Below are 14309 nucleotides of genomic sequence, written 5' to 3'. Positions count from 1 at the left end.
TAATGTGGGTTATTCACAATTTGGCATGCAAAGTTTCTGTCGCGTAAGAGCGTCTAGTGAAGTATTACATTTAAAAATCTCTGATTTGAAATGAGGAAAATATTTCGTAAAAAGTGTAAATGTTGAAGGATGTTTAAAAATGCGTTTATGGTATGCTTATATAATAACTCATTCTTTCGAACGCAGTTTTTCTCCAATATATGAACAAATATACCCCCAAGGAGGCACCATCCTTACTGTCCTACACTGTAAAAAATCTCGGTTAATGTTTATCCAATACTTGGTGCAAAGTTTGCTAATTGCACCATAAATAGGATAAATCAAAAATTATTTTATCTAGGTTGCACCATAAATTGGAAAATATGATCAAGAAATGCGTTTATGGCGCAATCGATTGCACCAAACTTTCGTACTATGACAGGCACGTGACCGATGACTTATTACGTAGTTGTTGACAAGATGGACGACTTTGTTGTTGAATCTTGATATCATCTCATGCAAGTTGTCTTTGAAATTGTCCATTTCTTTTGAAGGTAAGTAAACTTTTCTTAATTATTTGCATTAATTACAGTTCATTTCTTTAATATCAACTTTAAAAATTTTGTTGTCTGTTCCGAAAGTGTTAGCTTCAAATTTCTTATAGGAAACTGTTTCGTTGTATGAATAATTAAATATTTTAAAATCTATATTAGCTCTTTTTCAGTAAATAAGGAGATATAACGATTTTATGTGCACAGAAAGTGCATTTACAGTTTATTTGGCTAAAGGAGCATAGCTTTCCGCCAAATTCACTGCCGGTGAAAATTTTCTAGGTTCGTGTTTTTATTTCATTCTACCGATCAAAAAAATTCGTATGTGCTTTCTGTTAGGATTAAAACTTTTTATCAATATCTCTGCTTTTGTTTTGATTTTCATGTTCTATTTTGCTCTTTTTCGTTTGTAATGTCACATAATTACACGAATTTTGGTCTATACATTCTAAAGTGCTTCTGTTGTAAAATTTTCAATGCGAATTATTCACCTCAAATTAATACTAACCGTTGTCATGGAAACTAGATTTCTCTTTACGTTCTCTGAGCGCACGAGGTAGGAGAAAAACTTAGTGGGTAATATTGGCGCTAAAGAAAACAAAGCGATATTTTTTTTTAATTCGCCAATAATACCTTACTGAAATTTAGAACAAAACACCGACAAGAATAAGATTTGTTTTAGAACATTTAGAAATTAACTGATTTCTTATTAGAATTTTTTCTTAAAATATATTTTATTATTAATATTTTTTAACTAAGAGAAAATTTTTTTCAATGAAACAAAGTATTGTATTTAAAAAGATAATAAATATATCTTTTTTATTAAATACATATAAAAAAATACTTTGATACTCATAGATACTCTGCTTTAGATACTTATTTTTCGATGTTTTTTTAATTTTTACTTATTTATTTTATTTTTTGTAGCTTTAAATATATTAATTTAGCCCACATTTGTGTTTTGCGGGTGAGGGGAAGGATAATATAACCATGAAATTGAACGTTTTCATTGATCCTCAAAAATGTCATACGTATTCTTTATAATATTTACAGTTGTTTTTGTTTTTTTAAATAATTTTTTTTTGAAAAGTTTCATTTTAATTACAAAAGTGAAATTTTTTTATTCTGAAATATATGTGCTTCTATGAAACAAAAGACCTTTAGTTAAAAAGGCAACCCTCACAAACAGTATACATGTGGAGTTTTAATACTATCCACATGACTACTGCTTGTGTGTTAATCGTCAGCCAGATTCCACCCTCTTAGACTCAACACGAACTCTTTTATCTATACAAGTGATGATCAATTTGTTCATTTATTATTTTAACTGTTTACAGTTCCTTCAGTAAATTTTTTACTGTGCCGCTCTGCATAAAATTCAATTCACAATTTCTCAAGTGGAGAAATTCTATTTTGGTGTTTTAGCGCATTTTAACAAAAATAATAATAATAATATTTTAAAATATCAATATCTTTCATTCCTTTCCGGAATCTTTGTGGGTAAAAGGAGGCTTAAGATAAAAATCCCCCCCCCCTGTATAAATAGTTGGTCTCGAAATTTTTGTTTTTTAAGGTAGTGAAATGTTTTAAAATTTTTTTACACGAGAACTACAATTTCTCAATTTTCTTTATATTGTATTTTAAAAATAGTAATTAAAATATGACTTTCTTTGATTTATCTTTCTATGTTTTAAAAAAGTAAGGATTCAAATTTTGTTTCTTCTGTACATTTTATTAGCATAAATTACATTATTTTTAATCTTCTTTCATTAGCATAAAGATACCAACAACTTCAATGATTTTAATTGAGAAAGAGACACAGGAAAAAATATTGTTATACCCAGTGCCGAACCAATTGATTCTGCCAAAATCACCAGAATTCCAGAAGGTTATAAACAGTTTTTTCACACTTGAAAAGTGCTAGTTTCAAGAACAGCTTACAAACAAGGAATGTGTATAGTTTCAAGTTTTGAGAATGAAGAACCTGTGCTTGGAAAAACAATTATTCTTTTGTAAATAGGCTCCAAAATTTTATTTGTGTGTAATCTTTTTAAAACTTGTTGTGTTTTTTACAATCAACTAAAAAATGTGATATAGTTAAAGTAATAACACCAGAAAATCTATAATCATGAATATGTAATAAAAATATTGTTTTTTCTCAAATACTCACCATCATTTACTAATTTATAAAAAAAAATTACAGTATTTTTTTTCAAACTGTGGGAAATTTTACTCTTTTTATCAAGTAGTAAATTATGCTTGTAAAAAAGTAATTTAGCTATATTGTAGATTTTAATTCAGATGAGGCAGAATATGCCAAGAAATTTAGTATCTTATTAAAATATAGAAAATTATTTTCAGATGATCCCAAATTTCAAAACTCTAAACATTGAGGCATAACATAATTTTTATTTTAAATTACTGTAAATTTAAAATAAGTTTGAATTGAATGCACTCTCTTAGTAACAAAAACATACTATCGATCATATTTCTGAGTGAATATTTTGTATTTTTTTTTAATGAATGCTGTGATATGTATAAAAAGTATAATATATTTAAATTTTAAGATTTTGCTTAAAAATTATTACATTCTGTCTATGTATACAAATATCAAAGTGATTGTAAATGAATAAATTATGTTTAAATATTGATCTGTATATTTTTTGCTAATATTTCCAAGTTATTTCATTATTTTTACATTTCTTAATTTACTTCAAATTTAATATTTCCATACTCCAATGTAATTAATATTGGAATGTTTCCTTAATTAGAGATTGGGGGTTGACCAATACAATATTCGTCTACTTTTTTATATAAATTTTTACTTGTGAAAGTAATATTTTCATTTTTAAATAATAAAATAATTTCAAAATACATAGTAATAAGAATTTGATTCAGCCTAAAATTAAAATTCTTTTTATTTTCTCTTTAAAACATTAGCGGTATTAACTCTATAGCATCTGTTCGTGCTTTAAATGAAATGTAAAAAACTATTCAAATTTTACATATATCAATTTGAAGAAAGAAAAAGTTTTTATATGAACGAAAATATTTTTAAAGCGCCAAAAAGCAGATAAAGTTAGCATCATTAATAAATATTTATAAAAAAAAAGAGAAGATAATTTAAATCAAATTATAATTTAATTATTTAAATATATAAAAATTCAAGAAGCTATTTTTATTTTAGATGTATTATTTAATATATATATATATATTAATATTACATAACACATCTAAAATAAAAATAGTTTTATTAATTTTTATAGATTTAAATAATTTAATTATAATTTGATTTAAATTATATCCTCTTTTTTCAATAAATATTTATTAATGATGCTAACTTTATCTGCTTTTCGCCGCTTTAAAAATATTTAATAATGGTGCAACCTTCCTCGCTTTTTAGTTCCCTTCAAAACACTTATTTTTGGTGCAACCTTTCGCCGCTTTTAGGCTCTTTCAAAATTCCGATTTTTGGTGCAACCTTCTCTCGTTGTTTGGAACTAGTGAAAGCACCAATATATAGTAAAACTGAGCACGACTTTATGTAGCCAGCAAATGAATACCAATATTTGGTGCCGCATAGCTCGAAATTTTTTACAGTGTAGTAACAATTTTACCTTGACCCAACTGGGCTCAAAATTTGCACAATATAGGGCTTATAAGAACGTGTACATAAGGACCAATATTGGAATATCTAGATTTTTCAATACTGGTTCTAGAATGGCGTATAATATTGGGTAATAACAATTCTATATAGGACCGATATGGATAGAAAAGTTATTGTAAAATGTCGAGCAAATGGTCAGTTCTATATAAGGCCGATATTGATTGAAAAGTGACTGTAAAATGTTAGTTGAAATGGTAAATTCTATATAGGGTCGATATTGATTGAAAAGTGACTGTAAAAGTGTCGGTTGAAATTGTCAATTCTATATAGGGCCGATATTGATAGAAAACTGTAAATGTTAGTTAAAATGGTCAAGTCTATATAGGGCCGATATTGATTGAAAAGTGACTGTAAAATGTCGGGTGAACTGGACAATTCTATATAGGACCGATATTGATTGAAAAGTGACTGTAAAATGTCGGTTGAAATTGTCAATTCTATATAGGATTGATATTGATTGAAAAGTGATTGTAAAATGTCAATTGAAACAGTCAATTCTATATAGGGCCGATATCGATTGAAAAGTGATTGTAAAATGCCAATTGAAACGGTCAATTCTATATTAGGCCGATATCGATTGAAAAGTGATTGTAAAATGCCAATTGAAATGGTCAATTCTATATTGGGCTGATATTGATTGAAAAGTGACTGTAAAAAATGTCGGTTGAAATGGACAATTCTGTATAGGGCCGTTATTGGCTGAATAATGGATATAAAATGTTAGGTTAATGTAACAATTCTATATAGGGCCAATATCTACCCTTTTTTTCCCTTCTTGTGCCATGATAAATGAATACTGGTCTAATGAGGGTCCAAGTTATTTTGCCGCTAGGGTTGTTATTGAAATCATAAATTTTAATAAAAAGTTATAGAAAAAAAGGCATTTTTTAATAGGAATATGAAGAAAAGAACAAAAAAAAGAAACAATTAGGGGGCCCACTAAAGGGGTAACCTCACTCTGAAAGCATATGGGTGACGGTCTGCTGGTTTCTCTCCCATCAGCCATTGACATTAACGATTCGAGAAGTTTATTGGTGAATCGGCCAGGATTTAATCAGAAACCCATGGGCCGACACCTTCCATTCTATAGTTCCAATCCCTTTTATCATCTTTTCGGGGTTTTAACGAAGTTAATATGGGTCAGGAAATTAACGAACTTAAGTTTCCGGTTCCTAAGGTCTCTGACCCGCCTGCAGTGGGATAGGAGTCCATTTGGATTTAAAGCTTTTTAACACGCAGATTGAGTAGTTGATCTCGTATCCTGAGATGATTTTTTACAGCCCTAAAGGCTTTCGTTTTTTCAACTATTGTTTCTTAATAATTTATCGAGAACAATCAGATTTAATTTCCACTTGTCGCCAACCTGGCTGGTTATGGGTTAGGCGCTTATAAGCAATCTTGCCCAATGTTTTTAACACCCAGTGAGACCGAAGTTTTTAATTGAGGTGGCCTGTTTTTTTCGCTTGAATGGATGGTGACATCCATGCCTTTTTTTCCCACGTTTATTTCATTTGGATAACACTTTTAATCATTTGTCCAAAGTTTTCTTCCATTTGTGATTAAGTGTTATTAAGTTGTATCAAAAAGTCATTATCGTTAAATTTGATCTATTAAATTTTTAATGCTTTCTTTATATATTTTGACCCTATCTCAGCACTTTTAAACTTTAAAAGCTTTCTTCTTCATTTTTTAGCATTTATTATTTTGATTTTATTTTTTCCCCGTTTTATGATACTTAATATATGCGCTATGACAAGTAACTTAATTTTATTTAAATCATTTCCATAATTAAGGGGCTTGCGGCAAGAAGAAATAGTTTGGACATATTTGTGGGGCTTTCCATAAAAACAAATTAGCAACAGAGTTCAGAATAAAGTCAAACAAAAGTTAAAACACAATAAACCCTTTAAATCAACCCAGATTCGCATTTAAGTTCAGAATTCAATGGAAAAGTAGTTAAGGTTCAACAATCTCCACACTGAAATTCAGATTTGTAACTAAATCCAGATTTAAATAATAAAAAAATTCGTTTATGTTCAACAAGCAACACAATTTAGTCTAGATTTGCAACTATCTCTAGAATTTGGTAAAAAAAATATATAGTTTACCTTCAGCAAACACCGTAACTAGATTCAGATTTGTAACTAAATCCAGAATTAAGGGGAAAAAATAGTTTGCGTTTAACAGTCACCACAGTTAAGTCCTTATTTGCTAATAGTTTTGGTGAGCCAAAAGACAATATATAACCCACTCCATTTACCAGACAGTAATAAATGGCTGATGTAACATTTGTAACCGGATCTTGCACCAATTGGAAGGGCGATAATGTCCCACAGTCAGAAAATATCTAAAAATGTTTCGCGAAATTTGGACTAACCAGATTCTTTAAACAAAACCCCTCACTTATTTGCTGTTAATAGAGTTTGAAGTTCCTTACGCTATCGAGAAAAAAAAACATTGTTAAAATGTCTAAATATAAATGAATCATAACTTCAATTTAAAACTAAACGCACTATCTTGTTTAAAATAATTTACTGGACTTAAAAATTGGCAAAGATTTAAGTATTTGAAAAAATGAGTAAATTTAACAAAAAATCAACCCATAAACTTTTCAACCAATATGAACGAATTATTAAAACAAAGAATAATTCTCAATTTCAGTACTATTAATCAAACATTGAAAAATTAGATTACAAATACTTTAACAAACCTCTCTTCATATAAGCATTTTGAGCCATCTTTATAAGCAGCATAATTAGCACAAAATAGGTCATGCTTGACCTAACAGTTTTACTCTTACAAATTCGCAATTTTATATTATTAACGGTAATTTAACGTTGTAACAGTTGTTTAATTACTGTTAATCATTAAACTGTTTGCAACAGTAATTTAACGTAGCAGTTGCAAACTCACAACTTTAATCAAGGGGTCAGTTATAACAATAACATAATATTCGCTTAAAAGAACTTTAAATTTTTTAATCTTTCGACAATCATCCTTAGAACTGAATTATTTTCTTTTTGTATTTAGCTGATATTTATCTTTTATTTTAATTTCCTCATTTTTTTTATTATAGTTAATTTTATTTTTGTTGTTTAGTCAATGCATATTACGGATGGGTGACCAATGAAAGAACTTAAATACGTTGAACGCCACGTCAGTCATCGGTGACTGACAGTGGAGAATATGAGATAAAACTAATAAGGTTATACTGTTTTAAGTAAGTACTAAACATTTATTCAAAATTTACTAAATATTTATTTACCAGCTGCTGTCCGTGGCTTTGCACGCGCAACAGCTAACCCTTTGATTTCAATTATAACTTTTTGTAGCGATATTGTCAAAGTTCTCTATGCATTAAATTTTAGTAATAATTTAAAATCTGTCCAGCAGTCATTAAATCATACAAGCTACAATAAAGATGAGTTCAGGACATACCTGCATAGTTGTAGGCAACAGAAATAACTACATATTTTCATCTCTGTCATGTGATAAGACTTAAAAAAATATATAAAAAAACCATTTCAATGCTCTATGCTGTATTACTTCCTCGTGCACTTCTCATAAATTGAGTATTGTATATTTCAGAGTTAGCCATCGATTACAACTGTAATTGATTACAGATAATTGCAGCTATGTAATCAATTACTTGTAACCTTGTAATCGTGTATTTAGATCACATGTAATCATAATTACATGTAATCATGATTACATGTAATCATAATTACATGTAATCCTATATTTTGAGTACTTGTAATCATAATTACCCGTAATCGTTTTTGTTGTGATTACTTGCAATCGCAATTACTTGGAATCATGATTACAGTTGTAATCAAAATTGTGATTACAGCTGTAATCAAGATTACAAGTAATTGATTACTGTAATAAATATTGTAATCATGATTACAGCTGTAATCAAATTTTTTTGAAAGTTGTAATCACGATTCCAAGTAATTGATTACTAAAATCGACTATGTAATCATGATTACAGCTGTAATCAAAATTTTTGATTACAATTGCAATCATGATTACAAATAATTGATTACTGTAATCAGAAAATGTAATCGATTACATTTTTGGCCAACTCTGGTATATTATATGAAAGCTATTGCTCGAAAAGGCAAGCTCAGTCACTAATTATTGGAATGACAGTATGCTGAGATAAACCTATTCCATCTTGGATTATGCCTCAAATGCTAATTCTTAGTGGAAAATGCCATTTTACTGAGAAAAATTTTCCAGAAAGTTTTGAACTTTTTTTCTTTTGTTTGATGAAGACATATAACAGCTTGTAATCAGGATTTCACTTTTTAAAAAATTTTAAAATTTTTGATGCATATTTGACTTAATGTATTAACACGTTGAATGCCATGGAGGTCACCGGTTGCCGGCACTGAGTTTGTACGTAGCGCCACGGGGGTCACCGGTGACTGGCGAAGCCAAGATTAATAGAAACACATAATTCCAGTAAATTTTTAATGCTTTTAATTTTTTTATATTATTATCGTTACTAAAATGGTTTGAAGAAATTAATGCAATACGTACTAAGAAAATTATTTCGGCCAGCCTTGTTAATTTAGCGTGGCATTCAACGTGTTTAAAAACAAGTTTGACAGATGCTATTTAAGCTCTTGAATAATTTTACCTCTCAAAAAATGGGAAAAGTTATAAAAAACCGCATTTGTGATAAATTTTGTTCTGAGATAAAGTTATTTAAAGTCTTTTAAGAAAGTACTTTTTTACTAGGCATTTTTATTTGTTTATTTATTTCATTATTTTTAATTTCTTTTTCCATAAGAAAAATTTTAATTACTTTAAAAAAAGTAATTTTTTAAAAAATAGTTTGAAGATTATTTTTTACAAAAAAATAATAATAATAATAATTTAAAATTAAAAAGAATATTCTGTTATTTATGAAACCACTAACTAAAAAAAAGCGTAGGACATAACACTCGGCAAACAATTGGAAACAAACAAATCAAAACAAATTACTCTTCTCATTTTGGCAACAAGTTATCTTATTCTAACAAGGCTTAAGATCATTCACCGCATTAAATAACCGGGTCTTGAACCTGGTAGATCTAATATTCTCACCTAATTAAACTCGACAATTCCGAGAAGCCATTAGCGCTAACACCTCATCTAAGATTGGCGACCATTTCCTTGTTTGTTTATTGCTGAAAGAAAGAGAAAACAGTAATGAAAAAAGAACAATACAATTAGAAAGGAATATTTTTATTTTCTTTTTTATCCCCTTTCTCTTTCTACCTTGATGGTTCTAAGGAAAAGTGACGTCATTAGGTGATTGGGTTTTACGTTTGTTTGGATTATCCCAATCAATAGGTCAAATACTACGTAGGTCCGCAAAAGTAGGGGAAAAGGTCATTTGGTACGTTGACACAGTGGAGGATATTTTTTAGAACGGAAGCAAGCTTCATAAAAATTTCGAACAACTAATCATAAATCCAAGTGAAACTGTTCCCGCTAAAGATCGAGAGTGGTTAGTGTGCACATTCCCTAGCTCAGCGGTTTCTAAAAGGTGTTGCGTGGAACCCTAGGGTTCCGTGGAAAGTTCCCTTTGGTTCCGAGAGTTAAGATTTATTTTCAACCAATAATACTTTTTGCAACTTGTAACCATGTTTTTATACAACCAATAATCCATTATTTATTTAATATTTCAGCTAATTGTATGGAATTATTTTAGTGAAATGCCATTAAAAAGAAGAAAAAAGAAATAGTATAGTTTAAATAAACGTAAATACTTTCCATTAACAATCTATAGTTATAGGAAAATACGAAAACGAAAGGAATACGCATTTACAAATAATTGCATCAGTTGTTGTTACAAATTTGGAAGAGGGTGCACTTCTTGTTTTTCAGTGACTCCATTTATGACCAAAAATACGATTTTGCCACACACATGCGTCATAACCCGTTTCACAAGGAGGTCTCCTCTACACACTTTTCATCCATCCGCAAATCGTTATTTTGACCTAAACCAGACAACGATCGATTTCCAATTCAGTACCCCCAGAGGTATTGATTTGATTGCGGCAACTTTGAAGACTTTGTGACCCTGACAGATTTAACGTGCACCACTCACCATTTAATTAATACACGAAGATTTTTCGACCGTCTAAAATTAAACTCCCGTTCTCACGAACACGAGTCCAGCACCCAACCAACCAGGCTATCTTGGTACACAATCGCATCAGTATTTATATATCATCGAACTTAAAAATTCAGGATAAAATAACTAAATTCATGTTTATAGCAGTTATTTTTCAAAAAATAATAATATTAATAATAATTTAGCTTATAGCTTACTTTATTCAATTTCAACTTTTGTATACTACAAAAACTACTAAACTAGAAACCCGTGCAGACTTGCGAATTTAAACTGCTTAAGAAACAAATTTTGAGATTGTTTTTGATAAAACAATGAAAAAATTCTTTTAATTAATTTTTTTTTTATGTGTGATTAGTATATTAACTTTATTAATAAAATTGAAGTTCCGCCAAAAGAAGTTCGATCATTTAGGGTTCCGTTACCATAAAAAAAAATTGGTAAACACAGTCCTAGGTTATTTGCAGGTAAACTGATTTGCTCCGTTTAAGAGCAGAATCAAGAGCTAATCACAATTTACCTAGAGGTAATATACACATTCACGACTTTCCATATCGTTAAAATTCAAATATTTGTATCTCTTATTCTATCTATTAAATCGTTGGTTATTTCCACTTTATTCTTATAATATCGTAAAATAAATAAATGGTATTATGTTTATTTCCTTAATTGAAATAATATTTTAAACTGTTTGATTCTTGATATGATAATTTTTAAAGTAATTAATGACTTACGTCATAAACTAATAGGCTGATTGTTTGATTGTTGTCATCCGAATTTTCAGTTAGAGTAAATTAAAGGAATAACATAATGTTAATTTAAGCCGAAAGAAACGTTACAATTGTTCTAACAAGGAACTTATTTTAATTAAAAATTTATTTTAATTTATTTAAACTTATTTAACTTATTTTAATGAGTGGCAAGTAAGTAATGCACAGTTGATAGTTTACAGATAATTAACTTTGTTTTCCGAAGCTTTGTCGCCAAGGAAAAATAAAAAAGACATTGTTTAAATGCTTTACACTTAAAGCAATGCGATGATTTTAAACTATGTATATAATCTTGCCATGAAGAATTATCTGGACTTTAGAGCAATAACTTAAATATTTTAAAAGTAATTAAACTTTTTTTTAAAAAATCGCCAATTTGGCGACATCTTTCCATCTAGATGAAAATTATCAAAATCACGGCCTTATTCACAGCTTTTGCAAATTCTTATGAGCCCTGGTAGTGCAGCATTAGAGTAAGTTTATAAATATAAAAAATTAGACTGCAAACGCTTTTCATTTTCACAAAACTGCGGCTTTTTTTTCATATTGACGTTGTGCCATTTTCAAAATAAACTTAGACAGCGCTGGCTTTAGATAGGCTGAACTTGACCTAACAGTAACAGTTGCAAACTAAAGGCAGTTACAAAAATAGCATATTATTCGCAAAAATTAGCATTTCACATTACGACGAAGCCTTCGAATAACAGCCTTAAGCGTACAGTCGCAGTTGTTCCAGGAAAGATCTTACTTTCATTTTAATGAATCTCGAGTAGGTGATGTGTAGATTATCTAGGAAGTTTGTATTTACCTAAATAATTTGAGAAATGGAACAACTTTAACGGATCACACTGATTAATCTGCAGTTTAGATAGAAAATCTTTAGAATAGTTCAAGGTTCACAGTTGTCCTGATATTCCTGGTGTAAAATATTTTGTCCTGATTCTTAGCATTTTCCTGATGTTATTGGTTTGCTTGTTTGTTCACAGAACAGCCAGCTGTAAGAAACTGGCCACTAGATGGCGCAAAAAACGTTTTTGTTTTTTAGGTTGCTTTTTTCCTGGAGAGACGAAGAGTTGGGAGAGAGTAGTAAAAAGAGGTTTTTGAAATGTATCTCTGCTAATACGGTTATATGTCTGTGTTGTGCATGTGTAGTATTATCAATAAATAATTTTTAAGATACTACATGATCGTAATTGTGGCAAGAATTCATGTGTCTTTACACAGCTTTCTATAAATACAAGTGTGGATTCTAAATTAATAATCAATAAATAATTTTAAAGATGCTTATTTAAAAAAAAGGTTATAGCTTCGTAGTTTTACTGGAATCCTAGACTTGGCGACATATTTCGGAGAACATTCATTCTTGAAAAAGGTCTGCCAAAAACAATATCATTCTTTCATCAATATCTTTAAATGCGAACAGTAAGACGTATATTTGTTGCAATCTTTAGTTATCTTTTTTATTAATTCTTATTATTTGTTAATTAATTACTGCTGTTAATAAGGAAGCAAGCAAAAAGGAGGCAGTGAAACATCTTTTCAAGAGTTGGCGATATTGATATACGTTCGCACTGGGAGCTTGGCATCCATTTGGCGTACACTTAGGCGCAAACAGGGTTTCTCCATAGGAGTAATGGTTTTTTCTTAACTTGCAATAGAGTATAGAAAGATTTCGCATTTTCGTTATTCCCCCAATTTGCTAATTTTTTTCTAATTTAAATAAATACTTATTTATTTCTAAACCATTTCCCACTAGCTTAACAATATATATTATTGCAATTTTACTAATACGTAAGATTTTATTAATATACCAGTTTGTAAAGATGGAATATTACAATCGAAATTCGACCACTTCCTAAGTAGTTAAGGTGCTTACATTTTACCTGTATATCTGGACCCAATGAGAATGTAACTTGTTAAACGTTTCCTGACCTATACAAACAGAATTAATCTTCGTTTTATCGCCAAATAGGATTTATCATCAAACGAAAATCCGACCACTTAAAGAGCAGTTGGAGAACTGAACTTTTATCAGGAGTTTTGTATTGGTATGGCAATAAAAGTTTCTCTCGGCCGCTGAAAACAGAATTTATGATGATAATATCAACAAAGAGAAATTATCGATCATAATTCCAACCTCTTTAAGATTATCTTGAGTACTGAAATTTGAATTGAAGCTCTGTGCTGGATAAAACCACAAGTATAGTGACACTTTCTGTGCACGTTTTGATCATTGACAGTGCAAATTTCAATCGTTTTCTGACATCTACAAATAGAATTTATTACGAAATAAAAATTATCATCGATTAGAATTGAGCTCATTTGTTCTGCATCTGTTGACAATAATCAAAGTTTCAACGATTTTCTGATCACTACAGATAGAACTTATCGCCAAATAGGATTTATCGGCATTCGAAAATCAGACCACTTCCTAACTAGTTAGAGTACTGCATTTTCATCTGAAACTGTGCCTGAGTTATAACTGTTTCTTGAACACTGTTAGAAAATGTTTCGCTGTTTTATCTGCAGCTTTTTTACCACCCTCCAGCTAGATAAAAATCTCTAATTTCAATTAGAAATGTCAACAACGTTCCATAAACAAACAAACAAAAAGATAAATTAAAAGGAGAAAATAATAAATACAAAAAAAAGTTGAAATTACCTTTTTTTTTAAGCGAAATAAAAAGGAGTAAATAATTCTGTTTTAATCGAACGAAAATGTAGGGTTACCTCACTTTCGTAATAAACCTCTGTCACTACCAAAAATCTCCCACGTCTTACGAAAGTGATAGGCGCTGCCTTTTTATTATTATTGTTATTATTATTATTATTTTTTTTTTATTTTTGGTCTTGCAAAAACAGCTATTTTTTTAAATCCAATTTTAAAACGTAATTTTTATTTTAATTTATTATTTTTTCTGAATTATCATCAAAAGTGAAAGTTGCTCATTTATTTTTCCAGAAATATTATAATTAACCTTTACATTCATTCTGTCAGTTTTATTCAAATATTTACGAGTATTCTAGATTAACTTAATTTGGGGAACTAATCCACAATTAGAGTAATAAATTAATCGAGATTCTAGAAGACTGTTTCCTACACATAGAATTATTCAACGGAAACGGGTGTATATTTATAGCTTCGTTGGAATTTCCGATCTCTTACGATGATAAAACACTCAGTTACTTCATTTGGTTGGATCTTTGAGGCTTTG

At 29.4% G+C, this 14309-nt stretch overlaps 1 long non-coding RNA gene across 1 annotated transcript; it reads left to right on the top strand.

The window, feature by feature from the left end:
- The first annotated feature begins 392 nt into the window (after positions 1–392).
- Positions 393–3179, top strand: LOC122271110 (uncharacterized). Its single transcript, XR_006226171.2, has 2 exons — positions 393–533; positions 2304–3179. It is a non-coding gene; the product is annotated as an uncharacterized lncRNA (long non-coding RNA).
- The last annotated feature ends 11130 nt before the right edge of the window (positions 3180–14309 follow it).

Source organism: Parasteatoda tepidariorum, chromosome 5 (genome assembly GCF_043381705.1).
Source record: "Parasteatoda tepidariorum isolate YZ-2023 chromosome 5, CAS_Ptep_4.0, whole genome shotgun sequence".
NCBI classification, from domain to species: Eukaryota; Metazoa; Arthropoda; class Arachnida; order Araneae; family Theridiidae; genus Parasteatoda; species Parasteatoda tepidariorum.
Note: the sequence above shows the minus strand (reverse complement) of the source record. Positions and strands in the feature narration are given on the sequence as shown.